This window comes from Alligator mississippiensis, chromosome 4, assembly GCF_030867095.1.
Source record: "Alligator mississippiensis isolate rAllMis1 chromosome 4, rAllMis1, whole genome shotgun sequence".
In the NCBI taxonomy this organism is placed as follows: Eukaryota; Metazoa; Chordata; order Crocodylia; family Alligatoridae; genus Alligator; species Alligator mississippiensis.
In genome coordinates this window covers 183,815,998-183,842,320 of record NC_081827.1, presented here as the reverse complement: position 1 = coordinate 183,842,320, position 26,323 = coordinate 183,815,998, and the positions used below count along the sequence as shown (strand labels likewise).

The 26,323-nt window shown below is 44.1% G+C and overlaps 1 long non-coding RNA gene across 1 annotated transcript in view; it reads left to right on the top strand.

Moving 5' to 3' along the window:
- LOC109284297 (uncharacterized) overlaps positions 1–26,099 on the top strand; it is a 33,529-nt gene extending 7,430 nt beyond the window's left edge. Inside the window, exon 2 of the long non-coding RNA XR_002091704.2 lies at positions 24,909–26,099. This is a non-coding gene — a long non-coding RNA (uncharacterized LOC109284297). The remainder of the gene's footprint in view (positions 1–24,908) is intronic.
- The last annotated feature ends 224 nt before the right edge of the window (positions 26,100–26,323 follow it).

The following is a 26,323-nucleotide window of genomic DNA, read 5'->3' as shown; positions in this document are numbered from 1 at the left end:
TAATAAATACAAGGTTAATTGCTGCATCCCCAAAGTATGTGAAAAAGAACTGATAATTAAGGTCAAGTGGGATGCTAGCAGGACTCCCCAAGGTGAACCCAGGGGCATTCATAACTTTGGGAGCAAGCTATACTGAACAAAACCTGGAGGGGACATGGGGAACTTCCGGAGCCCATACCTTGCTCAAACATGCATGTGTTCCTGTCCCTGACCCAGAACTATTGCCCTACCAAATGTTAACTTCTTGCTGCGAACAGTGGAGGCATTATAATTTCTTTTAAAATGGTTGGAACAGTTTATGTAATGGAGAATATCAGCTGACTAAAGTATAAGAATGTGCCCTTCCTTATACAATTACACTTGGGAGTGGGGCGGGGGGAGGGTGCAGCTATGCAAATTTACAGATAACAAGAGCCTATTTGTACCTTGATTTACACTGATATAATCCCACTCTGCCCAATGGAGATACTCCCAATATTCAATAGTTTAAAACAGGAAGGATGGATACCGTTAGGCTGCTTGTCTGGCACTTGAGAGGCCTAGAGTCAGTTCCCTACTCAGCCACAGCTTTCACGTAGGCTTTTGGATGGGTACTTATCACCTTTGACATATGTACTAGGGCAGGGGTAAGCAACCTATATATGTGGGCTAGATCCAGCTTGTGAAGAGACTGAATTTGGCCCATGACAGCTCAGGGAATCAGCAGCACCTTCTTGCAAGAGCAGCAGAGGAGTTGCCCTAGGGTTCTGCTGCCTGTTGCATTTAGTTTATTCTCTCTGCTGCAGCAGAGACAGCAACCACAGGGTCGTAGCACCTGCTTTTTTCTATCTATTCCCTTTGTAGCCTCTGCTGAGCACTCTGGGGAGGGGGGGAGTGGGTAAAGAGGGGATGGGGTTGAGTTGCAAGCAGCAGCCTGTAGTGGAAAAAGATGGCCAAGTCCTGTACTAGGGGGATAATAGCAGTCCTGTCTCAGGGGAGTATTAGGATAACTACATGAAAGACTGATCTGTTCAAGTACGGTGGGAATAGGGAACATATAAGCAGCTAGATGAATGAAAATTTGGCTCCGGCTGCATAACTGTTTTGAGCAGGTACTTGCTTTTACTCGCTCTCACATTATCATGAAGCTTTCTTATAATTAATGGTAGGTGAGCCTCAAGATTAGCAAAATGTTGACATAGATTTTATCTGAGTGCATTGGAATAACTGATTCTTGGAAACTTATCAAAGCCAAGTTCACAAATCTTTCAGTGCTTCCTCATTCCAGTCAGATTGGAAATAACTATGAAGGAGGCTATTCTGGTCATACTGAGATACTTCCACCTCCAGATGAGACCAAGAAATGAAAAGGTGCACAAAAATGACAGATATGATAAATGAATGCTGGTGTACCTCAGGAAAAGCTGGAGCAAAAGTTCAGGTCTGGGTCTACTTTATCCATGCTTTTTTCCATCCTTGGGATTAATGCTAACCCCTCAGGTAACATTGTATAAACATGTTAAACCTGAAGGGTTTACAAGGATAAAACTATCTTTTGATTTGTATTTTCCCATCTAAACCTTGCTGCCAGCCTGCCATAATGTGCTTGCAATCTAAACAGACAAGATGGACAAGTGATTGGAGGGAAAACACAGAGGGATAAAATGACTTGACCAAGGTCACATCGCAGGTCAGTAGCACAGCTGTGAATTCAAAGCAGTCCTTCTGACTCTGTCCAGTGGTCTATACATTAGATCATGCTGCCCTTTAGTATACATTTACATTTGTAGGGAAGACTACTGGATGGTGAGCTTTTACATTTCTTTTAAACTTGTATTCTAGAGTGTCCAGATAAATGCAAGCTAAAACACCTAAAGGGAAATGACAAGAAAAATCCTTAAATCTTTTTCATTTACCTGTCCTAGACCTGAAGCCAAGATGTATAGCTTGCATGGAAATACATTTTCCAAATGACAGGCAACAAGAGAGGTAAAATGTCATGAATATTTACCAGTGTTGAGAAAGGAGAGTGGGAGAGAGAGGCAGCTCCCAGCTCGAAAAGGGACATATTAAGGTGCTGACGATGTAAATCAGGGGCCAGCAACATATGGCCCATGGAGCCACTGGATATGGCCTGTGGAATGGGGACCTTCAGTGGCAGAGGGTTTTGTGCACCCTGAATTAACCCACAAGGAGCCCATCCTTATAAAATGGAACTAGCAGTTTATTAAGAGACATATTTACAGAAACACTGCAACTGTAACTAGCAACCTAGCCATGTGCATACAGAGTGACTACCTAGTGTCGTCCCAGACTTTCTTCTGACAACATACTCCTCCCTCCAAGTTCTGTGAAGGTTGCTACCTACCTGTAAATCATTGCTATACCCCGCACTTATTCAGCGAACACAGTGACCTGAGGCAGCTAGCGATGCACAATAAGTCTTTAGACTGTATCCTCTGCCATCAAGATTAAGTTCTGTTTTCCATGTTGTTTCAAGATTGATTAATCCTAGGTGGTTTTATCTGCAATCCCTTGGCTGTCTCTGAGCCATGGGAAAAGTGTGACAGAGCTGTTTATCTTCCATGTGTATCACAGAAGCCATGTAAATCAGGGAGGCACACATTATAACTGGAGAAAATTTTGTCTTTTAATATTCCCTCTGATGTCTGTCCCTGGCTTTATAAGATTTGCCATCTGTTCAAACACAACACAGTGTGGTAAAGCAGGATCAAGCTTAAACCTGCATTTCTATCTGGGTTCAAAGAGCAGCTTGGAAAAATTAAGTTGTGAAGTGCTTGTCATGACGCCGAGTTATTTTTCAGTTACAGACTTATTTACTGGAGTCAGAAGGCCCCTCTTAACTGCTTCCATGGGGAGGATCTTCTTTGCATCACTTGATTTCTCTAGGGAGCTTAACACTTGAGTTGCCTTTCTCCTCCCCAACTGCTATTAATTTCTGTGATCAGTATGTACAGTATAGGATATTCTGGCTTTATTTGGATAACTCCTACAGCATCCATTAATATAATGTGTTGCCCTGATTTAATGGCAAGAAGACCTGATTGACCACAAAATGAATATGAGCCACCAATGCAATGCCATAGCCAGCAAAGCAAAGCAAACTCTGGCATGCATCTACTAATGCATCTCAAGCAAAACCAGGGACATCATCCTCCCGCTCTACTAGGCCTTGGTGAGGCCACAGCTGGAATCCTGCATCCAGTTTCGGGCCCCCCACTTCAGGAGGGATATGGATAATCTTGAGAGAGTCTGAAGAAGAGCCACCTGCATGATCAAAGGCCAAGAGAGCAAGCCTTATGAAGAGAGGCTGAGAGACATGGGACTCTTCAGCCTGGAGAAGAGAAGGATCAGGGGGGACTTGGTGGCTGCCTATAAGTATATAAGGGGGATGCATCAGGGTATGGGAGAACAGTTGTTCACCAGGGCTTCCCAAGGGATAACTAGGTCTAATAGCCACAAACTTCTGGAAGGCCAATTTAGACTGGACATAAGAAAAAACTTCTTTACAGTCCGAGTGTCCAGGGTCTGGAACAGATTCCCCCCGGAGGTGGTGCAAGCACCTGCTCTGGACTCATTCAAAAGGCGTTTAGATGCATATCTTGCTGTGATCATTTGACCCCAGCAGACTTCCTGCCTATGGCAGGGAGCTGGACTCGATCTCACAAGGTCCCTTCCAGCCTCTAATGTCTAGGAAATCTATGAAATCTATGAAAATGGAAGTGTAAAAGCAACAGCTATAAAGATGTGGATGGTCCCACAACTTCCTTAGGCATAGAAGAAAGTTAACAATTCCAAGGAATGTACTCCTTTGTTCAAGAATGTCTACAGACAACTCTTTTCATAACACTTCACTCCTATTCCTTGTTCCTTAGCAGCTCAAAGTGCCTTACAAAAAAGAAGGCAGTATCAATACCTTTATCTTACAGATGGAGAAACTGAGGAAAAGGGAAGGGAATTGCCCAAGATCAGCTAGAAGTTGAACCCAGGTCTCAAATTTCAGGCCAGCATCCTCCACTGAGCTACATGGTCAAAATTATTGTCTATCCTTTTTTCTTCTCTCCCAGCTATCCATATTCTCTGTGGGCTATACTGCTGTCTTTGTTGTGCTGATGTTACTGCTTGCACCCACAAAGTGGGGGTATTCCCATTTTGTCTATGAAAATAGCCATTGGCATGAGCAAATCATGCTGTTGGGCAGCCATCTACTCATCCTGTACAGTAGGAGTTTGCCTGCTAATAGCTATAGTACATACCATACTGCAGACCAACTGGAGGCTGGCTGAAAATATGGCTTTATATATCTTTGCTTGTGTCCTCTTTGAACTGCAAGAGTCTAAGCTGCCAGGTGATTTGCTTCAGACCCTCCTTAACAAGAATGAATTAATAACCATTATGAAAGCCTGAACAGGTGATGTTTGAAATATGATCTGTTCTATTATTGTAGTTGAAATCCAGCTGACAAGCTTCCTGGAGTATTCACTGACAAGCTTCCTGGAGCCCCTACTGAATTGGTCTCAGAGGGCAAATATTTGCTTGTGGATATGCCACATGTTATTAATTTAAAATCTGACATAAATAGGCTAAGAAATGTGGACTTAAGCTTCCTGGATCAAAATAGATGTTGTCTCTTATACACAGAGCCAGTTTGATTACACTTCCATAATTGGATGGTGCTGAAATGGATACTTTAAATTTAGTTACAAAAGGATAACACAAAAAATGTAAACATTTTTTCTCATAGCAGCATCTCTATATTTAAAATGGGGAGGGTTTCCAGGATAGAAAGCCATTATACATTCTAGCAATGTATAACCACACATGAAAATGCCTGTTTATGCTGAAGTTTTCAATGGAAGGTATAAAAGCAACCAATTTAAGGCAAGAAGAGATTTGACTAATTTTAAGCATGCGAGTAAGCCAGTGACTTCAAGATGATTAATTTGGCATGTGCATAGGTACCCTGCTGCATCAGGATCCAGAACCCTTTTTTAAATTAAAATATTTTAGTAAGAATGGATCGGTCTTTTTGAATTAGAGAGAGCAATGTTACAGTTCCTCTAGCTCTGATAAGGCATGCTTGTCTGAATTCGGGGTGGAAGCTTGTGGCTGGTGGAAAGGTTGGTGCTCTGAGAGCTGCTTTGAGCCTAATAATCTGTTGACCTTCATAGTCTCCAGTCAATAATCCATATTTTAAGAGCTTGCTAAGTGTATAAAAATGTACGAATCGCTATGCATATGGACCACTGTGTAGCTCAGTGCCTTACACTAAGGCTGGAATCCGATTTCACTCTATAAATCTAAATGACAGTTACATGCATTTTTGGCACTTAGGCACAGTTCTGGTTCCAATTTCAAGTACTTATGCCTGTTTGCATACCTGCCAGAAGCAAAGCAGAGGAGGAGGGAAAAGGAGGTCCCATGCGTTGCCAATTAGCCTGGTAGGTAGAAAAGTTATCCTCAGAGTGAGGGACTCAAGTTCCAGGTTCTCCTCTTAAGGGATGGGGGTTCAAACCTGCATCTCCTGCTTCCCAGTAGAGTGTGCTAACCACCAGGCCACAGCTTAGGTGTTATCCTGAAGTATCTCCAACCCTCCTCTTGAAGCTGGCCCACTGCCCCTTACAATTAACATTCATTGGATAAAATGGGTAGAGAGCAGTGGAGAAGTGTTTGTTCCACTGGGAGGAAGGACCCAGGTCAGAACGTAGCCTGCCCCCCACCCTCCCCATAATGTAAGTCAGCATCCATCTTGTTTAGTGTCTTCCTCCTGGCCTCGTATAACCCTGTTTCCTGTCTCCTGAAGCCTCTGGCAACTTCATCTGACATGAGTAACCCTATTAGACCTACTCTGGACTAAGGATTATTCATGGGAGTCGGGATGGCAGGACTGAGCTCTAATAGGTTTTGGAATGCAGTGTCAATTTAAATGGCCAGGAATGTTATGTTTACAGAAGCTTGAACTGGGGTTGTTCAAAATCTAAATCTGGATCCAATCTGGAATTTTGTGAGTGGCCCTGATCCTGGGGATGGGCTGAAACAAAATCTGGGCATTGGCGCAACTATGTTCTGTGGGGTGACTCAGCTATAGTGCCAGAGCCAAGCTGAGAAGTTCTGACCTTTCTCTTGTTTCATGGGCTGGGAGCTGAGCATATTGCTTCTCTGTAAGGTTTGAGGTTGTTCTCTAGTTTCGCTTAAGTAATAGCATGAAAGATGTACCAAAAACCCATAACGACCATTAGGTGCATCACTGTCTGCTGACCTTCTGTGGAAGGTGCTTGGATACTACAGTGGTGAGAATACATAAAAAACTTTCAGCTAGATAAATGAATGGGCTATGCAACTCATCAGATATTGGGGCCTAGTTGTGCTAGAAGCTGCACATACGAAGTGAAAACATTGCCTGTCTCAGAGGTGTCAAACATGTGGCCCACAGTGCTGCTCCATCCAACGCACTGAGCTCCTAGCAGGGCAAGGAATTTGGGAGTATGGCTAGTGGTAGTCAGGGCCTGCTGCACAATCTCGAACCCTGGTGGGCATGGCCTGATATTGGTGGATGTTGTCAGCTGGGACACAGCCCCTACAGCTACTTGCCTCCTCCCACCCCTGTTGGCCTCCTGCCTTTCACTTTGCAGTTGCTTGGCTTGCAGCCACTTCTGCTGCTGCTAGTACCATCTCCACCACTGGCAAGCAGCTGATGGCCTGTTGCTACCTACTGTGCTGCTGTTGCCTCACTGGCCTCACTGCAGTTATTCTTGCTCTGCATATGCAGCCCACAAAGAGCCCCACAGTCCAGGTCCAGCTCTGGGCATAAGGCAAATTTAACATCCCTGCCCTATCCCAAAGAATTTTCCATCTGAAGATGTAACCCTTTTTCATACCAAGTAGCCTTTTACTCCTCAATATTTTATAAGAATTTTATTCCTTGATTACCCAGTCTTAGAAAAGAACACTAGACCACAAACGTAACATAAAAGAACTATGAGGGGTTCAAACAATTGTACACAACATGCAAAACCTAGCTACCTGTACATGCTGCTGCACTGGTAGGTGCCTTGTGGTTTTTCAAGCAGGAAGTACATGCATTGAAGAGTTTTCCCAAAGGTTCAGTGTATACCATTACTCCTTCCCTCCCTGCAAGCAGCAATTTATCTGCTCCAGGAGACAAGCTCTGGTCAGATACATGCTTGAAGGATGATAAAAATAGTTCTGAAAAACCTGGCATGTGAAAAGCTGACCAATAGAAATGGTAAGGAACAATGCTGTTCCCCAGTGTTTTATGCTTGTCTATTCTTTTCCACATCCGTGCTTCAGTTTTTCCTTTGTACATTCCTGAGGCTTTGGAATGTATTTATTTTTTAGCAAAGTAAAGAACAACAAGCAAAGAATTTTTAATAAAAAAAGACTTTCTAAATCCCTTTGAATCTCCTTCCTTCCAAGTATGTGAATCCTTTAGGAAGGTAATACAGGCCCCAATGCAGCAACTCACTGAAGAATGTGAAATAGTATAATTGAAGTCAATGGGACTAAAGCAGGTATTTAAATATTTTGGTAAAATCAGGGCCATAAATACTGAGCTCTCAGCAAACAGTTTAGACTCCAGAATCTAAGATTCTAAAGCTTCCTAGCACAGTACCCAATCCTTGCTAGGCAAATATGTATCTTTTTGTGCCTATATGTTAGCAAATAAGGTGTTTATTGGTCTGTCAATGAGTCTGGCTCAGGTTTAGTCTGTTAATGTGCTGAAGGGTGTGGAATCAGACCCGGCTATCAACCCAAGTGAAGTTTGCTATAGCAGTATCTAGATGCCTTCCTTTAAGTACAGGAACAAATTCAGTGCCTGGTAATCTTTCTACCAGTCATCTTGGCTAATGTGTCTAATCCTGTAGGGTTCCTCTGACCAGTCCTCTAATAAATTCTTGGGTTTTCATTGTTTTAAGAATGAGAAACAAAAGCTGTTTTGCTAAATCACAGATTCTCAGCCATGATTCCCTAAAACTTAGTGCAAAACAAATGCCAAACAGTTCACTCCTAACTCTTCATATGATCCTGCCATAGCTTCTTCTCACCTATACATCTCAAAGCACTCTCCCAGTAGGTACAGTAGCATCTATTCTGTCTCAAAAGACGAAGCAGAGTGCAAGAAAACTAAAGGGATTTTTCCAGGGTCACACACCACTAACCTGAGTTCTTGTTAAATTTTAAACGTGTATTGCTCCTACGTCTGGCAGGAGTAAATGTCTGATTCCTATATGCAGTGGTGCAACTGGCCAGTGCTGTGTCATCACCCTGTTTCTCACCTTCCCTGCAGTGTCAACTGCAGCCCTGGTTCTGGCATCAGGGAAGGTGGAAAAACAACAGTACAGGAGTAGTGGCTGGAAGTTTGCTGCTGCTGGGGGAAACGGCACCTCTTTTTGCCACCAATGTGCATGTCAAGCAGCCAAGAAAACCCTGGTTTTTAGTGACAAAAAAGGTGTCATCTCTCCCTGCAGCAGTGAACCTCTGACCACTGCTTCTGTACCACCGCTGCTTCTTTGTCCCCATCGTGCCCCCCTCCCCTGGTGTTAAGTGTATTCTCCCCAGTCTATTCCTTCTAAGGTTGGAGGTTGTGAGTCTCTCCAGCAGTGGAAACTGCACATGGGATCAGCTTAAGAACAGGAGAGACCAACACCGCAGTTGTCTGAAATGAGTTCTGTCTGTCTCATCATCTTTCCCCATATGGGAATAAGACTTATGAAACCTTCAGGTTAGCACAAGCTCATTATAAGGCCAATCCTCAGCTCATCCACTAAGAAGCCATTCAAGATCACTTGGGTTAGTGCCAGTAGTGATTGCACTAAACAGCAGACCACCACCCTCTCCATCTTATCATGGATCAAGTCTTGGGTGCGTACCCAGGATGTTTTCAGTCGCTCAAAATATTTTTCTTCTTGCTGCCAGGTTTTTGTACAATAAAATTCACACCTCCCAAGAGAAGTTTTCACTGAAAAATTATGTGTCGGCATTTATGCCAAGGCAAGAAAAATCTAATCACCATGGCTATTGAGCAGCTGGAGAGCTTGTGTGTAGCATCATCCTAAACTCCCCAAGTGCACCTCAGAACCTACCAGCCCTAAAATGCATATCAGCTTTACCCTCCAATCTCATCAGCTAACCATGGCATGTCATTGTCAGGCTCCTTAAATACAAGCCCTGGAAAAGTGTCTTGCTTTCAGAGTGGAAAATGCTGAGTCTAATCTAATTGGAGTTGAACAATATGATTTACAACATGGTGTGTGCCAAGGGAGAAAGAGACTCTGATCTACTATTCACTAAGGATAACTTTGTTAAAGTCCCCTGGAGAAAGGAGGATAAGTAAAGGAGAAAGTGCACTGGCCCATGTATAATTCAGTCCTGCATCCATGCAATTGTACATGTAAAGGAATCCAATTGCATCACAACTAAACACTGACATTAAATAATGGCATTCAAGGAAACCCCTCAAAAAGATACTGGGATACAGACCCTAGACTGGTGCCAATTGTCATAATTCATTGAAGGATCTGTTACCATGTCTACAGTCTGTGTGTATGCCTGCCTTGGTACAACAAAATACTTCCTGTAGTTTTATCCTTCTGCCATGCCCTTTTTACCCCTAGTTAGCCAGAAAAATCTAAGAAGAGAAACTTGATTCAACACCTATTTATTATAATATTCTTCTGATTTTTGTTCAAGTAAATAAAATTAGCTACATCATTCCTAGGGTACAATGTTGTGGGTGTAGACTGGTGTAGTTAACTCCTTGTCATGGAGTGACTGGGGCCTGAATACAGCCACCTCCAACTTGAGCTAGAGGGCCATGCCTGTTTGTGTGTGTTAAGTTTATGAAGAAAAGACCTGGGGAGAAGAATCTGAGTGCACTTTCAAATTAATAGCAAAACTAAAGCCGTAGGATTTGAATAAATAATTTGATAGGCTCTCAAACCTGGAAATTCCAGATTAATTCAAAACAGTTGGTTTGTGAAAACTGGCTGAAGGACCAAAAAATGGATTAATGATAAACTATTTACTACCAGCAGAGAGCAGATACCTGTTGCAGGATCTCAGACATCATGATATGTCCAGTCCTTCATTAACAATCTAGGTGAGGAAGGGAAAAGCATGTCACTTGTAATGAAAGTGATAGATATTGAATTGTATTTCTCTTAACTTTGCTAACAGCCCCTCCCTGTGGGGTTAGAAATGTGGACAGAAAAAAAAAAATTCTGCTTGGAAAAACATAAGTTCTTACAATGTAGTGGGAGCAAACATCCCAGGAGGTAAAAACAAGGAGAGGAGCCTTGTGGTGAGACTTAGAGATGAGAGTGGATTATACATTCAGTGAGGTTTGTGGCATGACATAAGAGCAGAGAAAGATGACATTGGTTTATATTACATATCCTAAGGCATGGTGTCCTGCAGTAAACTCTTTCTAGATGGCTCTGGAACACTAGAGGAAGGATAATAAAGGTTCCTGCATCTGCCCTGCCTACTTAAAGTTTTTTAGGACAGGAGCTGCTCTAACTTGTGCTGGTATGGTAGGACCCTGACCTTGTCTGAACATTTTAGGAACTACTGCAAGATGAATACATTCAGGACTAGGAGCCATCCCTCCAGGCAGAAGCTAACAAATTGGAGGTATCCTGGGAAAAATAGCTGTCATGATTAAGGAAAGGATTGATCGATGTGTAGGTACTTAAACAGTTAAGTATGAATAGCTTAGCCTGATAACCAACTGGGAAAGTGGGACTAATTCCTCCACAAGATATACAAAGGTATTTCTGTTTTAAGGGTAAAAATGTTGTAAAGCCAAAAAACTTCTGGAATCCAGCAGAAAATTGAAATACTTTACTTTGAGTATGCTGTTGTAGTTTCTCAGGTGAGGTGTAGTTGGGGTAACTTCTGCACTTATTCATTGGCAAGGGCTATGTAACCCAGCAGGATTTCATATCCTGTGATACATTATGATGCTACAGTGATGTACTGCCTCTCCTCCACAGATGGCAAGACCATGGTATAGTCCAGCCCCTGGAAGAGAATGGCAGGATGAGGTACCTGAACTACACCTGTCACAAGGCATTATGGCTATATTGCCTAATCAAAATATTTCAGTTTTGGATTTGGATAGTTTTCAAAAGTGAAAATATTTTTGCAAAATGAAGCTCACAAACTAAATCTGAATGCTGATTTAACTAAGCCTGAGAAGTAAGATTACAGCTACACCAAAAAGAGTTTCAGGAAGTATCATGCTTCAAAGCAGATGCTTCAAATGCATGATTATCCTCTCCTAAGCACTGTACAGAATGCCTGGAAGAACTACAACAATTTGAAGCCAATGTATTACACACTGGTGCTGTGATCTCAGTTAGAGCCTCTATGTGCAATAAGCATAAGCCTTGCTGGGAAAGCAGTACTAACTCTTGGACCTAGCTCCAAAGTTAGTAGTAAGCAGGAATTCTGGTTTTCTCCGTTTAAAAATTGCTAAGCCTCTGATAAAAACAAAAATTACAAATTCTGATTAAAAACCCCCAAAACCCACAATTACAATGAAATGCTGCTATATGTATAATAATGCTGAAGGGCAACCAGCACAGATTCATAGCAGGTAGATCCTGCCTGACTAACCTTGTTTCTTTTTATGACCAGGTTACAAAATACTTAGATGCAGGAGTCGAGGTAGATGTCATTTACTTGGATTTTAAGAAGGCCTTCGATATGGTATCTCATCCTATTCCTATAAACTGAGAGGCTGTGACATAAATGATTACATGGTCAGGTGGGTGGCAAATTGGCTTAGGGGCCGCACCCAGAGAGTGGTGGTGGAGAGGTCAGTATCAACCTGGAACATGAACGCCTCGTGCCTCCCGAGGCTGGGGGGGCACGGCGACGACCTGCAGGCAGCAGCAGGGGCATGGGGCAGTGAGTGGGGACTGCCTGCAGGCGGTCGCGCTGATGCTGGTGGCAAGCATGGGCTGAGTGGGGACTGCCCACAGGTGGCTGCAGCAGTGTGGGTGGTGTGGGGACGGCGAGTGGCAACCGCCTGTGCAGGCACCGCTGGGAATGTTGCCAGTGGCCAGTCTCAGGGTGTACCGCCAATCTCAGGGGATGCATGTGCACCCATGTGTATCCCCTACACATCGTCAATGACCTGGAAGATGTGAGCAGTGGAGTCCTGCAGGGCTTGGTCCCTGAACCTGTACTGTTCAATGTCTTCATCAGTGACTTGGATGAGGGCATGGAGAGCGCTCTGTCCAAATTCATGGATGATACCAAATTATGGGGTAGAGTTAACACACAAGAGGGTAGGGAACTGATCCAGGTGGATCTGAACAGGTTGGAAAGGTGGGCAGAATACAATAGGATGCAAAGTGCTGCACCTAGGGTGAAGGAATACCCAACACACTTACAGGCTGGGGGAGGACCTTCTCAGTAGCACAGAAGTGGAAAGGGATATTGGAGTCATTGTTGACTCTAAGATGAACATGAGTTGTCAATGTGACGAAATGATCAGTAAAGCTAACCGCATTTTATGCATTAGCAGGTGCATGACAAACAGGTCCAGGGAGGTGATACTTCTCCTCTATGTGGTACTGGTCAGGCTGCAGCTGGAGTACTGCATTCAGTTTTGGGCACCCTAGTTCAAGAAGGATGTGGATAATCTCGAGACGATCCAGAGGAGGGCCACTCATATGGTTAAGGGCCTGCAGGCCAAGCCCTAAGAGGAGAGATTGAGGGACCTGTATCTCTTCAGCCTTTACAAGAGAAGGTTGAGAGGGGATCTTGTGGCCGCCTACAAATTCATCAGGGGAGCGGAGGGGCAGCAAGGAATAGGAGATGCTCTGTTTACCAGGGCGCCCCTTGGAGTAACCAGGAACAACGGCCACAAACTGGCAGAGAGCAGATGTAGGTTAGACATCAGAAAGAACTTCTTCACAGTAAGGGTTGCCAGAATCTGGAATGGGCTTCCAAGGGAGGTGGTGCTCTCCCCTACCTTGAGGGTCTTTAAGAGGAGGCTAGACGTGCACCTGGCTGGGATCATCTGGCCCCAGTGCACTTTCCTGCCCAGGGCAGAGGCTCAGACTCCATGATCTACTGAGATCCCATCTGACCCTAGCATCTATGAATATATAGGCATCAATTAAACACAATGTTTTATTGATATATTTACAATTTTAAAGCAATTTGGAAGCCTACCAGTGCCTCAACCACTATAATAAAATAAATTCTAAGTACCTAAAAATGTTGGTGTTTGATTTTGCGGGCCACGATAAGGAAAATCGGAGCTCCCCCTGCCCCCTTAGCGCACAAGGACACAGGTTGAGGCCCTTCACTCCCCACCCACAGCCCCCTGCCCTCCATCAGCCCTGCGGAGGGGCCCCCCAGCTGCCAGGGCTTGGGGCCAGAGACCCAGGTCTGCAGTACCCTGCCCCCTGCAGCAGCGCCAAAGCCCCTGCTACCACCCATGGGAGGTGGCGGCTACTGAGGCAGAGCAGAGTGTGGAGCCTGGCTCTCCCTTCCCAATGGGCAGCACAGCTGGAGTGGAGCCCATGCAGGGGAGAGTGGGGGCTGCCTGCTGTGGGCTCAGGCTCCCTGCCTTGCTGCCCTCCCCCCAGGGCCTCCAAGGCCCAGTGGGCGAGACCCGACATGGCAGGACAGAGCAGGGCCAGGTGGGAAAGATTGTTACCACTGCTAGGAGCTCAGCACTGCCATGGCAAGGTGCCCTTTGCCTGCCTAGCAGTGAGGGGCACAACTCTACGCCACTGCCCCTGCTGCTGCTGGGTGGTCAGGACATGCTTTGCCAGGGGCTTGCAGCAGCAAGGAGCTTCCCCGCCTGGCCTGCTCTACCTCATTGTGCCAGGTCCTGCCTGCTGGGCTGCAGAGGCCCCAGAGGGAGGGCAGCAGGGCGGGGAGCCCACACCTGCTCCCATCTTGCACACAAATACACATCCCCCCCCTCCTCCCCACCCTGTGGAAGTGCGTGCAGTGGCAGGGAGCCAGCCCTAAGCAAACGTTACTTAGTTAAGCCACTAGAATTCTGTGCTGAAGAGCCAGCTGTTTGGCCTGATTTGTTAATGCTGCTATTTCTATGCAATGTATGATCTATTGTACAATGTGTTTCAGTTGGCTTCTGGTGGTGTAATAGGTGGAATGAGTTTTATGCAGTATGTTGTATTGCTGATTTATACTTTGATTTCATGCTATCTGATTTTAAGAAATTAAAGTAACTCCACTTTGCTATAGCTAGGGAGCCAGAGAGCCTCAACTTAAAGGGGACCTGAGTGTTTGACTTATTGAACTGAGTCGTAATCAAGCTGATCTAATTAGCTCAAGCAAACCACTCTGTGCTTGAAGTCCTATGGTTCTGAGACATTGACAGTTCATGCAGAGGGTCTGGGCAGCCATTTCAGTGAGAATTGCTAATAAAGGGGATAGGCATCCTGTGGTCTAGTAGCTTCACTGTTCCCTTTAGGTATATAGGATCTAGATTCTGAATTTTAGTAAGTTGGGTGATACCTTTTGAGCTTCCTTTGCCCTAGCTATGAAATTAAGGTAGACATGATCTACTTCAGTTTGTACAACTAGCTCTTACTGGGACATCACAAGAGCCTGGAAACTGAGAGGGGAAGAATAAACTATTTGTTTTGGTTTAATTACCATGTTAATTCCAAAACCTATGAACCTTTTAAAGAACACATGTTTGTTAAGAATTGTTCGTTGTACCCTTTCAGTTAAATTTGGAGTTCAAAATACCCCCATGCACATGTCCTGCAGCAAAATTAAAGACAAATTTTATTCTTGTTTCTTCTAAAGTTAAGAGGATGGGGAGAAATTCTTAGCCTGCTTTATATATCATGTGTTCATCTTTGTTTTTCTGCTGTCACCTAATATTACCCAATATCATGGCCATGTTGTCTTATCCGTTTTGTCTACGCACGCCCTTAGTAACAGGTATTTCTTCAGCACCTTCGTTATAGAAAAAAATAGTTTATTTGGCTTGCAGTTTCTCTACAAGCTTTCAATATCATCACACTTTGCACCACAGCTTATAGCAACTTCTGTCACCTTTGCTTAGGTTCTTCCCCTACCTGAAGTGCATTGTGCAGTCAAAAGGCGTGCAAAGCCTTTGCCCGAAGTGAGCAACATGGTTCCCTGTCACTCTAGCCTAGTTTAGGGGGTGATATTTTTCGGTCTTACAAATGTACTAGGACAATCCCCATTTTACCCTCTTATATGCAGAATAGTGCCAAGCATGGCCTTTGCCACAAACATATGTGTTCTTTTAGCTTCATTTTGGATGCTAATGAAATATGTTTGTTCTTAGCAACATACTGCAACTGCCAGGTATTGTACATTAACACAGTAAGTGGTAGTCTGCGTTCCAGAGTTTATTTTTTTTCAAACAGACTGGACAGACACAGGATGAGAGGGGGAAGAGAGGCACAGAAGGGTGAAATTATTTTTTGGTCATTGCCTTCATACAGGTCAATGGTAGAGCTCAGTGCCTTCTCTGTGCTGCCTCTCCAGAAATTACACCAGTTATACAATGATAATTCTCTCTCTCTCATTGTAGAACCTGAGATCAGGGCCCCATTGTGCTGACCTCTGTCCAACTGGAGACAGTCCCTATCCCAAAAAACTCTCTAAGTAGCACAGTATAATCTTTGTTTAGAATGGCACCAATAGTCAGACAACTTTATCCAAATTGTGTCAACAGCCCTGTACAAAAAAAAAAACCCTTCTTTATTAGCAGTTACTACACGCCTACCCTGTGTATTAATACTGTGTGTAATTGATACATACTACACAGGAAAATTAATTTCCTTTGGCATTTCACTCTTTGAAAAGCAAGTGCAACAGATTTTTTCCCATTGATTGCTTCTTTTGAAACTGCAGCTCAAAAGCTTGACTTATGCAAAATGCCGTTAGCAAGTGGAGGGGGGAAATTGTTGTTAATGTTTTAGTTAAATTTATGTTGCTAATAATTGCTTCTTGGATGAAGTAAAGAAGACTCAGTCGAGCAGACGTGCCAGCTGCAGGGTTAATAGTGGTATTAGGAACTCCAGGATACATTTTTCTTTGTTTGATGCAAAAATATCCAGTGCCAAGCTAATGGCAAACATTAATAATGCCATTATCCAAAGATAGCATGGTGCCGCTCATGCTTTTAAACTATCATGAAAGACTTTGTGTGTGGCTTTTTTATGGGGAAATAACCTAATGGATATAATATTTAGTTGTATCATGTCTGCTGTGAGGATGTACTGCAGTGCTGTTCTCTTTCTTACACATGCACACACGTGCATGCACTGAGAGCAAACAAAATGGCTACAAAACATTCGGTTTCAGGATCCTGATTCAGCAAAATGCTTAACCACATGCTGAACTGAACATAATAGAGCTAAAGCCCATGAGGAGTTGCACTGGAATTGAAGCTAAATTGCAGTCTTTGTTCCTCAACATGGAAAGTTTAATGCATGGGTCTTCACTGACATCAGGAGGAGAGCTGTGTACATGCTGAGGGTGCGTGGAATGGAGGACTGCTGTTAAATAACTCGCCTAGTAAGGGATAGGTGTAAGCTGAAGAAGTTCTGTTATATCTGGTCCAGATTTCCAACTTCCAGACACCAGGCGAGAACATGGTAGCAGGGCAGATAAAGCGTTCTTGGTCAAGGGGACCTGGCTCTGGAATTAACTTAAGGAGCTGGGTTAGCAAACTCAGACTGTCTGCATGGCTTCCTCGTTGTGCCCTTGAGTGTGCCTCACCAATTTGTTCCTTCTCTCACACACCAAATTGAGAAATACAGTGATGAAGCTGAGACAGAAGCCTTCCATGGCCACACAAGCAGAGGAAGAGGTCTTAAGATTGGCTATGAAGGCTGCATTCTGGCCTTGGCAAGTGGAGTTGAGAGTAGGTAGGCAGGATGTGCTCAAAGATACCCCTCCCTCAGTGCCCTGGGGAAGCAGAATAGACATGATCTGAACTTTAGGAGATCTCACAAAACCTCCCTCCTCAAAAACACATTTCCCTGCTGCAAATGCCATTTGTGATGCTGAAACCCCTTCTACTTCAAAAATCCATATGAATCCTCCCAAATCCCTTGCCCAAAGCTGAACAGCCAGAGTTTCCATGGGTAAGGCAAGGTGCTCAGACGCTACAAAGATGCAGGGCATTTTCAAATCCTTGTATGGTTAGGTGCTCCCTTTCACATTCTGCAGTAGTTAAGGCTCTGTCTGCGCCATCACCATAAACCTAGCATAACATAAAGGGGTCACGTCTCACAACTAAGCTATAAAGTTTTATTCTAGGCTGTATTTGCCAGACAAGGTCACAGTTTATGGTTCCATTTTTTTTTTTTTTGTTTAACTCATCTTGCATATTATACAATTCCTCCCTAGTCTTTTCTGGTGTTTTGGGTGTAAGATGGTTGTGACTGGGAGCATCTACACATGTATGTTAATGCAATACAATAAACTCCAATACTTATTGCACCAGAGTTTATTGCTTCTGGGCATGCCATTTGAACATGCACCTGGGACCTCAGCATGTTGAGCCAGGTCAGAGCAGCCCCAGCTGGCAGGGGGCCCTGGGTTCAGCCTGTTGGCTTGGGACTGCTCCCTGCCCTCAGCTCAGTGTGCTGCGGAGGGTCTGGCTGGAGCACAAGTGTGCTTCAGCATGGGGATAGCTGGCAGGCACCCCCTCACTGAAGCACCCTTGTGCCCCAGCTTGTCGGATCAGCATCTACATGCATGCTGCTGCAGAGCAAACTTGTTTACTCCAGCCTAGTAGGGGCGCACATGTAGATGCACAACGCTTACTGTGCAGCTATTTAGTCTACTGTGCAGTAAATGTCTTGTGTAGATGCTGCCGCTGACAGCTAGATTGCATGGTCACCTGCCACAATGCCCTCCCTGTCTAATACTGTCAGGTTAACAAGCAACTTTAAAGCAAGCATCTCACTATATTAAATGATCCCTGCACTAAAGAGTGCTTGTTCCTGAAGTGGGGTTCCAGTTTTAGGTCCTAATAATTAGGACCTAATTCAACAAAGCACTTAAGCATGGGCTTAACTTTAAACGCTTCAGAAGTCCTGAAGGATACTCATGTACTTAAGCTTTAGTGTAACTTCGGGCAGTTTGCTTGGTCTAGGTTGTGCTGATTTATTTCAGTACCTTGCACAGGCAGTAAAATGAATCCTGCTGGAAAAATAACATTACTTTGTACTACAGGATGGGCTTGGACAAGATCTGAGTGGACACACAGTAGGGTCTGCTCTCAGGATTCCATTGCAAGTCTTGCTGTATTCGGTATTATACTCACAGCCCCAGTTCCTGAAGCTATGTGACCATCTCAGCTCTTGTGACTTATAAAAGTAAGTTGCTAGTCCTTGCTTTGGAGCAAAGTTTGAATATGATCTGAGCCCACCCTCACATTTCAAAACTCAGAAGACAAATAAAAACAGAAGCACATGGATGTGCCTACTTAGTTTAGTCTCATGATTTTACAGCATATCACATTTTTAGGAGAGCTGACATACGGTTTATTTATTTATTTTTAACGCGTGGGGTTGGAACTACTGGCTAAGTACAGACGGTCAAAAAGCCCAAGGTCTAATCAATCCAGTCTACACAGGTTTCTGTAAGCTGTGTAGATTGGACCATTAATGAGCAGAACGCACATTCACTCTTCTGTTGGCTGAGGCAGGCAGATGCCTGCACTGGCATAGGCCGGAAGGTGGGGAGCATTTTCACATGCCTCCCAGCTCTGCTGGGCTATGATCGCTCCAGCCCTAACCCCTCACCAGCCTTCCTTGCACCCCCCCCCCCACATGGCCTTGTTTATGGCCTCAGGACCAAAGAAAATGAAAGAGCTGATCAATGCACGCATATGCACACTGGAAGCATGCATGGAGGGTGTGTGGGGGAGGGGGGGGGGCAAAAGGAACAGGTTCCCCTGCATTGCCCCCCCTCCCCCCCCCCCAGCTGGGATCTGCATACCAAGTGAGGGGGGAAAGACCCCAAGGCAGGGGCTTCCTTCTCTTCCCCCCACCCCCGCAGCCCAGCTCTGGTGGGCTATAATCACCACAACCCCACACCTTTACCAGCCCCCACCTCTCAGCTGCAGGAAGATGGGTAGGGGGAAATGGACTTCTGGCTCCAGCCTCATCTGGGATGGGCCAGGGCCCGGGCAGCAGGGATCTATCCCCCCACCCCACTGTGGCTGAGAAGTGGGGGGAGTCCCTACCATGAGGGCTTCCCCCCATGCAGACCCCAGCTTGGGGCTGACGGGGCCTGAGTGGGGTCCCATTTCTGCCCCCCCTCCCATCCCCTGTGTCACCACCAGCTGGGTTGGGGAGCAGAGGCTTTGTTGCCTCAGTTTTGTGACAGCCCAGATGGCAGGGCTGCCTTTCTCAGCTGGAGTGGAATACATGGAGTGGAGACTAACCAGCCCACCCTGTGAGGGGGAGGTTAGTGGGGGTGCGCAAAGCATCCTGGGATGCTGAGGGACTGCAGCATACCTTGTGTTGAGAGGGGATCTGGAACAGAAGTTCAATAGACTGGTCTAAACTGAAGTGATACTACATCCATCCACATAGACGACATGTAAGTGTTGACTATGGGGGTGGGGGACACAACTGCACCACTGCCACCCCCACTGCTGCCAGGCACTGGCTCCAGCTAGGCTGCAGCCCAGCATCCCGCACCCCATCATCAGCACACAAATTGCACTGCTCCCACTGCTTTCGGGCCCTGGTTCCAGCTGGTCTTCAGCCCTGTGTCTGCGCCACTCTGAAAACAGTCTACATGCACTGAATTTATGTTCTGTTGCAGGTTTAGACTGGTTTCCGAGCACTTATACTGCTTTATGTGTAATTTGTATCCCTGGCCACTGTGCCCAGTGTTACTGCAGTCTTGCTCCTTCAGTTTAATCACCCTAAGAATCGATCTACAAGCGTAAGTCTCAAACACAGCATTGCCTCAACTCTAGGTGCAGACAGAAAAGGTCAGACTGTAATCCAAAAATAAATGGAGAAAGATAGGTACAAGAAGAACAAAATCAAAGACAGGGGACCTTTTAAGATAATCTTCATTCCTAATATTTACAAAGCTTTTCCAAAGCCAAGAGATTCCTTATAGATTTGGTCCTATTCTGTTCTTGTTTATGGCCTCAGGGCCAAAGAAAATTAACATGCTGATCAACGCACGCATACATACCTTGGAATGCACTGTCGGTGTTTTTCTTCCTTTAAATTAAGTGCCTAAACAATACGAAAGTATTTTCATTCTGTTTTATGTTATTTTCTGTCTCCCAAGCAATTGTTTTCAGATTTATGATGGAATGTCAATTCAGAACAGCTTTTTCTTCATCTGTCAGGCTAATAAGCTGCCAACCTATGCGTGGAGAAAAGATTGCTTAATTCTAGTATGGCATTACGACCATGTCTTGTACAGCAAATGAAGAAGTTCGCTTTAACTGACAATTTATTCTTGTGAATTCACATTCAGGGCTTGTTTCAAACCTGCTGTAGGACAAGCTTGTGTACAGAGAGAAACAGGTTCATCCAAGAAGCTGAAGTTATGAAAACAGGATTAAATTCTTGTTGGATTTTTAGGTTTGTCAGATAACTGTACCTAGTCACAAAGAAGGAACTGCAGGGAGATCAACATTGGAAGATGCTTATAGCATCATTTTATTACCTTAGCCTTACCAGTTGCTATGCATCTAAGTGTATCGAATTATATCCAATATTATATTTTTTTGTACAGCTTTTGAAATGTCCAGTTGAGAAAATCTAGAAGCATTTCAGATTACAAGGCAGTTTTAAAAATTGTGCCTCAGAGTGTTTTTTTAAACTTTGCCCTTTTGAAGCAGGAGCTGATTTAAACTAAGGAACAGCTAAAGGCTGCAGAAGTTGAGTGGGGGGCTGAGCCCCAGCATACTGAAGATGAGCATGAGAGAGAGTAACAAATTCTTCATCGGTGTCTATAGAATCCAGGAGGCTTTGGGGCAATTGAGCATCACGCAGGAGAATACCGTGCCTGTGCTCTAACCACCAGAAATTGTGGGGCAGCAGGATTGATTTATCCAATACTCAATACAAGAAGTTAATCCTGTAGCAGAATTAGGGGAAGCATCCTTGGAGGTGAAGAACCCCAGCACACTCCCTTACATGCTAACTGACTGTTGCCCAGCAGCAGGTAATGATTACTGCAGGGATAGGTTTAGATTCTTGGTTCTGCCGTCCCTCTCTCTTAAGGAAGCTAGTGCCACTAATAGCACTCTGGGATCAGCTTTTGTGCAGGACGTCACTGTGGCTCAGCCAGCACAATGCATGAGAGGGAAGAGGCATCGTGGGCAAGGACTTTCGTGTTCTGTAGAGAACTGGCCGTCACTTCCCGGGCTGCAAAATACCAGCAGTTTTTGTCCTTGTTCTCGTTTTCTTGCACAAACCTAAAATCCAACCCTGGCTCAGGATATCCCCAGCCTGCATTAAAAATGAGCTGCTTCTCTACCCCATATAGCTGTTTGGAAGCTGTAGGCATCAGATTGTGCCATGTGCTCATTCTGACCTCAAATTAGGTGGAAGGAAGAGAAATTCTCCCCTTTTTTGGGGTGGCAAGAGAAGCTGTTCTGTACAATTCTCAGTCACAGCATCTCAAAAAAAAAAAAGCATGCACACATCTTCCTCAAAGCGGAAAACTTGGAATCTTGTATGTGTTTAACTTTGTGAGCAGCTGCATAGAAAAAAATCCAGCATCCTTTAAAGCTTCTTGTATAACCTCCCAGATACCAGGAGGTACCATCTTGCCTCCACACACAAACTGTCTTCCGTTTAGGGTGTTCTGGTTCTAAATCAATACAGTTTACAACGGATGCCACTTTGTATCTGGGAGAGAGAAGGCAGATTTAATGGCAATGAGGGATCCTATTTTAGTATATTTGGTACAAATGGTTCTCCCATTGCTTTCCCACAGAGCTGTAGTAACTGCGGAGGGACCTTATTATTACTTTACTATATTCCACTGCTCTAGGTTGGAAGGCATCCACCTACAAGTTATACAAATGCAACTGGTACATAGGCAAAGACAAAATCTTTGCAGGACTGGTGCCTGAGCTTACAAATCAGCTCTGTAATAATTACAATACATAATTTTCCTCAGCTCAGGCCAGTAACATCAATCCCTGAGATACAAAATGTGAGTGAGGTCTTCCCCTTCTTCATTGAAGCTGCTTAATGACATGCTCTAATGGCAAGCAATTGCAAATAAATTGTTCCATTTTATGTTTTTATTTACAGCATTTGAAGGCAACATCAACTTGATTCTTGGCAAACAGGGCAAAAAGGAGTGGGGGGGGGGGGATGCCTGGAACACCCAGATGAAGTCTGGCATTGAAATAAAGCAAAGAAGTGTGAGTTGAGCTGAGTGTCTGCTGCATTAACTTTAGCTGAAAGTGAAGAGTGAAGTCAGGGGCAGAATCGATGGCATCGAACCTAATGTTTAGGACTAACGTTCCACAAATAAACTCAAAGACGTGGGGTCAGAAGGTTTGGGTCTTGCGGTTTTGTTGTTCTGGGATGGAATTTCTTGGCATCATTTTTTAACAGGATATTAACATTATAAAGGGTGTTCTTGGTGGCAGCACTTAAAATGTGCTGATGTTGGCTCAGCTCTCAGTACCAGCTAATATATTTCTTCTGCTCCATTCTGTTTCAGTAGGTTTTGTTTTATTACAGAAACATATTGATTGAGTGAGGGCTGCTTGTATGCGGAGTGCCAAAAAATAGCTGAGGGAAGACGGTTGACCTAAGCAGACCGGGAACTGTATTAACTCATGAACATATAACCCCCCCCCACCCCACTCCCCTACCCACCTTTGAGAGACTAAGATTTCTCTAAGGCTTTTTAAAGATGCTGTTTATTGGATTGATCTATAGTAGGCCTGAAACTTACTTTTCTAATATGGAGGGGAAAATTAAGGTTTAAAAGCCATCTGCAAAGTACAAATTGTAGGATTGTGCCCTTTGTGTGGGTAAAGGAAGCCCAAAAGGGCTTTTAAGAATATTTTTTCCTTAGAAAATTAGGTCCTGTCCATTTAGAGGCTACTCGAGTAACACAAACATTAGTGATGTTCCAAGAGTGAAAAGTGACCAAAAAGGCTTTTCCCTTTCAACTGCAATTCAGACCCGTTGGGGTGGATTGTCCCCTGTTAAATGGGTCATTTCAGATTCTCTTCTCACACTCAAACTTCTCAGGAACAACATGTGCTGAAAGCCATCTATTTATTAACTGTTTGCCTCTACAGGACCCAGCTCACAAACACAGCTTGGTCTCTTTCACATATCTCAGGTAATGATGGTAATGTTAATAAGCTCATACAAGCACTGGAGCAAAAAAAAAGCTGTGATGACAGATGTGTACCACCACAGTGTTTGCCACTTCCTTACAGAGCCAGGAGTTTTTAAAATTGTTTTCCCAAATATGACAGAAAAGGAAGGCAGAAGGGATGGGGAGTGGAGGCAAAGTTAGATTTCAGTTAGATCTTAGTGTGTAGTTGCAAAGTGGTGATGTTAGGCTAAAGCTGCATCTCTCTCTTAAGCAAGCTAACAGGAAAGTCTTGAGCCGTGGACAGACTGAGACAGGCTGAAATGAAAACAGTGACTCAGTTCGACAGTTGTCATTTTCCTCCCAGGGACGGGATTACCTGAAGCAGGAACTGGGTGCTGAATGCGAAGTAGACATGCACCTTAGAGCCTAATTGAATCACAAATGCATAAGTCTTTAGGTGCACCTCTACCTTGCCTTCTGCCTGACTTCACACTAACACAGCTAACTACCTCTCTCTGGGTCCAGAATAGTTAGGACACATTGCCACAAGCCAAGGCATGCTGCGGTCTGCAGCTTGGTTGCCTTGACCCCCACTGGACCTGCAGCTTTGAGTGGAAAAACAAGAAAGAACATACACAACCAGATAAACATACCTGGCAAGCCCTCTGGATTTCATAACTCTTCCTCCTGCATATTTCCCTATTAGTCATCACAGCACCCAGGGACGGCTTTGGGAGTGCTTTCATCCAAATCCCTCACTAATGCCAGGGCCTTGACCCGTCTAGCAACTGTTTACCCTTAGTATAGTCCAGGTGCACCTTATCTTTGAGGAGTCTGCACATAGCAACAGAAAGTCTAGTTACCGCAACAATTTCAAAGGTATTCCTCCTCGTCTCTCAGTCAAAGAAATAATGCCATGCCACAGTCCTACTGAAGCTGGCCATAGACCTAAGATGAGAGCAGACTCCATAGGGGGAGGTTCCATCATCACAAAAGGACCTATACCGGTCCTAAGGTCAAGAAAGCTGAGTGAAATGACCAGGTCAAAAATGTTCATAGTTACTGTAAATAGATCAGAGAGGTGTGTAGGTCAAATGTTTTATTTAATGGGGAAAAAAAAGCAGATTGAGATCAACTGAAACAAGCAAATGTGCACTGGATTCAGTGTGGACCCAAAAGAGGGGGCAGGGACCTGAAAAAAATGTAGAAAGACCTGTATCACTGCTCTTATCTGGATGAATTGGGAATTGCTAGATTGTGCGCCAGGCCCTATACTATCAAATGCAATTCCTCTGAAAGGAATTGAGTGAAAGGGCTCTGTTTAAGTCAGAAACTTCTCTCTTGCTATCAGAGTGGAGTTCCAGAGTGATGCCTTCCGTACCTGTCAGTACATTAGTCTCTCTACCTCCCTTTTGAAGCTAATCTTTCTGCTATATTATCAGTCACTTTCAATGTTCCCTACATAAATCATTTATTTTATGTTTTTGTTCCTGTGTTTGGCCATGCTCTCGAGGTATACTATCCATGTGTGTTGACTTGCAATAGATCTGTTTCTCTCTTCCTAGATGGGATAAATAGAGTGGTTGGATCACAGCCCCAGCACCTAAGCTGCCTGTCTGCTCCACGCTGATGATGAAGCAAAACCTCTGATAATTGGAATGCACCACTGAACATCCATTAAACTAAAGATATCGTAAGGGCAAGCCTGCAATATACATCTGGGAAAGAAGCCTCTGATTAGTTCACAGCAAACTGCAGTCAGAAGGAGATTCTTCTGATGCACAAAAGGGATCCTGATGCTTAAATCCTGTTGAGAGCCAATTGGAGTTGAACACCGAACTGTCACTTGTAGCTTGGAAACAAATGTTCCCCCAACAGCAGTTTGCCAATTTTGACATAATGGTTAAATAGTGCTAAATACAGTTGTGAGGGCAGGACCCTGCTACATCTTTTAGCTGTTATTACCTTGGCCTGTTTCAGTGTCATGATTTTATAGGGTGAATTGATTATTGAAGACTTTTTGCAGATTACATAAGAAACAGTATTTGAACAGTCCTCTGAAAATGCAAGTTCACATTTCATTTTCTTACTAGGTGGAAATTCTGCTTTGTGTTAAGTAACGCTAGTGCTTCTTCCTCCTAGGTAGCAAAGCTTTATAATAATTAAAGCAGATTCATCCTAGCATATCAGAACTATGATGACTCTGGGTTTTTAATTCCTGCTGTCTTGTAGGCAGCACCTTGGAAAATATTTATCATTATTCTCCTTGGCACTGTATAAAGGATGACTTGTGGGGAGAAATTACATTAAAATCAAAATAGGGTTGGCAAATTTATTTGTTCATTGGTTTCTCTCCTGTTGGGAACATCAGTTCCAATCCAGACTAGATTAAATCAAACTAAAAAACACCCAGATTGCATAGTTGTAAAGTGGCCAAGGATGAATGAGTTTCCTGATCCCAACTCCCCATAGCAATTGCTTACATGCCACTGAACAACCGCACGCTGAGAACAATGGACATCTTTGGCTTTTGAGGCTATCATGAATCAAATTAATGTTTATAAACTAAAATGGCCCTTAAATCAGTTAAAATGGCTTTTCCCACATGTTGCCATAACAGAAATGGAAGCTGTCTGTCTTTTCCATCAGCCGTGTCCTGAGACTGCCTGTGAAATGGGAACAGAGTCAGAATTTCAGCTTCATGCTTCCAGGTTTTCAGTCAGAGGGATCATTAAATTAATTGCTTAAACAAAAAACTGGGAATGCCACATTCATTTTTTTTGTTCTGTGCTATTATAGTTAACTCGGGACTTCCACGAGCCCTAACTCTTAGACAGTCAATTAGGGAGGTAATAGTACACATTTGCACAAAAACAGACATTAAAGATAACAGTTTGAAAACAAACTATGAGTTGAGGCACTAGAAATGCAAAGATTCAGCACTTTTAAGGTTTCTCAATAGATTTTGTTTGCTATTGAA